The 3,783-nt window shown below is 30.6% G+C and overlaps 1 non-coding gene across 1 annotated transcript; it reads left to right on the forward strand.

Moving 5' to 3' along the window:
* The first annotated feature begins 221 nt into the window (after positions 1-221).
* Positions 222-388, forward strand: LOC133328941 (U1 spliceosomal RNA). The gene has a single exon (XR_009754292.1). It is a non-coding gene; the product is annotated as a U1 spliceosomal RNA (small nuclear RNA).
* Positions 389-3,783: the final 3,395 nt, after the last annotated feature.

A 3,783-nucleotide genomic window follows, 5' to 3' on the forward strand; every position in this document is an offset into this window, starting at 1 on the left:
TTGGGTACAACAACACTTTTTTTGTACCTTTCCTCTTTCCACCCCAGAATGGACGAACGACAACTGCTGGCACACACAATATCACCGAAGCCTTGTTACTGTGCATTTTATTTAACTTCATTGTCCATCACACATTTGAACATCGTTTGCTGTGTGCCCATAATTCTCATTCACATCAATTCTGCTCTGGCAGATATATTCCACTTTGGCCTGACTAAAGCATACTTACCTGGCGTAGAGGTTAACCGTGATCACGAAGGCGGTTCCTCCAGGGCGAGACTTGATCATTGCACATTCCGATTGAGTTGACCTCTGCGATTATTCCTAATGTGAATAACTCGTGCGTGTAATTTTTGGTAGCCGGGAATGGCGTACGCGCCGTCCCGACGTTAAAGAAATAAATTTGAAAAGACATATTTAAAAAATGCAGTTCTTTTTCTAGGCATCTAGAAAATATTTTTTCAGGCCTTGAAAAAATATTTAAAAAAATGTGGACCCTGACAAATTTTGAAAAGATGTATTTAAAAAATGCAGGTCTTTCTCGGCATCTAGAAAATATTATTTCAGGCCTTGAAAAAATATTAAAAAAAATGGACCCTGACAAAATTTGTATTCTATAGCGAATATATTTACCCCTGAAGGACATAGACCCGAGAAGTTGATAGTATACCCAAGAGCAGTGGTTGATCTTTAAATTGATACCAGTTATTATATCGTCGTATAAGCTCAGATGTGAGAGTTACACTTAAACATTTACAGGTGTTTACGTATTCAGATATTATAATACAGCGCTGATCGCTTTGAAATGTTCCACGAGGTTCCAGTTATGGTCAAGGACAACGTCTATAATTTTCGGTGATGATCAGATAAGAATTTTTGGATGATGTGGACCAAAAACTTATTTTTTTTGTATTTTTTGAGTCGATTTATAGACTACAATTTTAAGCCGAACTTCACGATACAACCCTTAGGGACGGGGAATCTGGACAAGTAATTAGAAGGACTGTAATATTCGGAAAATAAGTCAGTGTAAGGAAGAGTTGTTGTTGACCTTTAAACGGGCAAAAGGGTTCAAATATCACGAAATATTGCCCAAGCTCAGAGTAAACACCCGCAGAAAGTGAGAATTCCGTGGTATTTGTGTAGGGTATCGTATGGTCGGCCTCGTCCGACTATACTGCTCCACTCACTGGTTTTTAAAATTATGGCCTTGAAATATATTTTTAAAAAATCCAGTTCTCGAAAAATAGTTTTAAAAATACAGACCTTTAGAAAAATATTTAAGAATATCAGGGTTTTGAAAAATATTTATAAAAAAATTCATGCCTTTAGAAAAATATTTTTAAAAAATCTAGGCCTTTAGAAAAATGTTTTAAAAACATCCAGTTCTTAAAAAATAATTTAAAAAAGCAGGCCTTGAAAAAAAAATAATTTTAATATGTCCAATCCTTGAAAAAATATTTTTTAAAAAATCCACGCGTAGGTTAGATCCTTAAAAAAATATTTTTAAAAAATCCACGCCTAGGTTAGATCCTTCAAAAAATATTTTTAAAAAAATCCAGGCATCGAAAAAAAATTTTAAAATTCCTGGCCTTTAGAAAAATATTTGTTAAAAAATCCAGGCTTTGAGAATATATTTTTAAAAAATCCAGGCCTTGAAAAAAAATTAAAAAAAAATCCAGTCCTCGAGAAATAGTTTTAAAATGCAAGCCTTTAGAAAAATATTTAAAAAAATCCAGGCTTTGGAAAAAAAATAGTTTTAAAAAAATCCATAACTCGAAAAAATATTTTTAAAAAATCCAGTCCTCGAGAAAAAGTTTTGAAATGCAGGCCTTTAGAAAAATATTTTAAAAAATCCAGGTTTTGGAAAAAATATTTTTAAGAATTCCAGACCTTGACAATAGTTTTAAAAAAAATCCATACCTTGAACAAATATTTTTGAAAAATTCAGGCCTTTAGAAAAATATTTGTTAAAAATTCAGGCCTTGAAAAAATATTTTTAAAAAATCCAGGCATCGAAAAAAAGTTTTCAAATTCCAGGTCTTTAGAAAAATATTTTAGAGATCCAGGCTTTGGAAAAAATATTTTTAAAAAACCCAGGCCTTGAAAAAAATTTTAAAAAAATCCAGTCCTCGAGAAATAGTTTTAAAATGCAGGCCTTTAGAAAAATATTTTTAATAATCCAGGCTTTGGAAAAAATATTTTTAAAAAATCCAGGCCTTTAGAAAAATATTTGTTTAAAATTCAGGCCTTGAAAAAATATTTTAAAAAATCCAGGCATCGAAAAAAAGTTTTAAAATTCCAGGCCTTTAGAAAAATATTTGAAAAAAATACAGGCTTTGAGAATATATTTTTAAAAAAATCCAGGCCTTGAAAAAAAAATTAAAAAATCCAGTCCTCGAGAAATAGTTTTAAAATGCAGGCCTTTAGAAAAATATTTTAAAAAATCCAGGCTTTGGAAAAAAATAGTTTTAAAAAATCCATAACTCGAAAAAATATTTTTAAAAAATCCAGTCCTCGAGAAATAGTTTTGAAATGCAGGCCTTTAGAAAAATATTTTAAAAAATCCAGGTTTTGGAAAAAATATTTTTAAGAATTCCAGACCTTGACAATAGTTTAAAAAAAATCCATACCTTGAAAAAATATTTTAAAAAATCCAGGCATCGAAAAAAAGTTTTAAAATTCCAGGCCTTTAGAAAAATATTTGAAAAAAAATACAGGCTTTGAGAATATATTTTTAAAAAATCCAGGCCTTGAAAAAAAAAATTAAAAAATCCAGTCCTCGAGAAATAGTTTTAAAATGCAGGCCTTTAGAAAAATATTTTAAAAAATCCAGGCTTTGGAAAAAATATTTTTAAAAAAACCCAGGCCTTTAGAAAAATATTTGTTTAAAATTCAGGCCTTGAAAAAATATTTTAAAAAATCCAGGCTTTGAAAAAAATAATTTTAATAAGCCCAGAATTTGAAAACATATTTTTTTTTTAAATCCATGTCTTTGAAAATATTTAAAAAAATCCAGGCCTTTAGGAAATTTTTTTTAAAAATTCAGGCCTTGAAAAAATATTTAAAAAAAAAAAATCCAGGCATCAAAAATCCACGCCTCTGTTTAGGCCTCTAGAAAAATATTTAAAAAAAATATTTTTAAAGAATCCATGCCTCTATAAAAATATTTAAAAAAAATATTTTTAAAGAATCCATGACTCTATAAAAATAATTTTTAAAAAATCCACGCCTCTGTTTAGGCCTCTAAAAATTATTTTTAAAAAATCCACGCCTCTGTTTAGGCCTCTAAAAAAATATTTTTAAAAAATCCACGCCTCTGTTAAGGCCTCCAGAAAATTATTTTTAAAAAATCCACGCCTAAAAAAAAACAAATTCAAATGTCACCCCCTCTATAAACCTTCCCCAGCACCTTCTGCTACAATAAAACGAAATAAAACTTAATTTTATTACATTTGCCATCGGATTACCACCTACCGAACAGCCCTCCCCCACACCCATTCTGACAAATTAAATAATGCGAAAATTATAAATGATTATAGGATATTGAAGAACGAGAGCGTTACAATTCACTGCCAGTAACGGAATTAAAATGAACGAGATGAACGAACACCCAACCGGCAGTAAAAAATAATGAAGTTAGAGTTCCGCAGAAAACACGTCCCAACGTTTAGTTATGCGCTGACACGGCAGTAACGCCCCATAATAATTCAAAGTGAATACTGCCATCATCCAGCCATTCCACCCATCAATAAAACAGCGGGTGTTGTTGCTGCTCTCCCC

This window comes from Musca vetustissima, unplaced genomic scaffold, assembly GCF_032173495.1.
Source record: "Musca vetustissima isolate MV318-11 ecotype Yass unplaced genomic scaffold, APGP_CSIRO_Mvet_v1 utg39371, whole genome shotgun sequence".
Lineage (NCBI taxonomy): Eukaryota > Metazoa > Arthropoda > Insecta > Diptera > Muscidae > Musca > Musca vetustissima.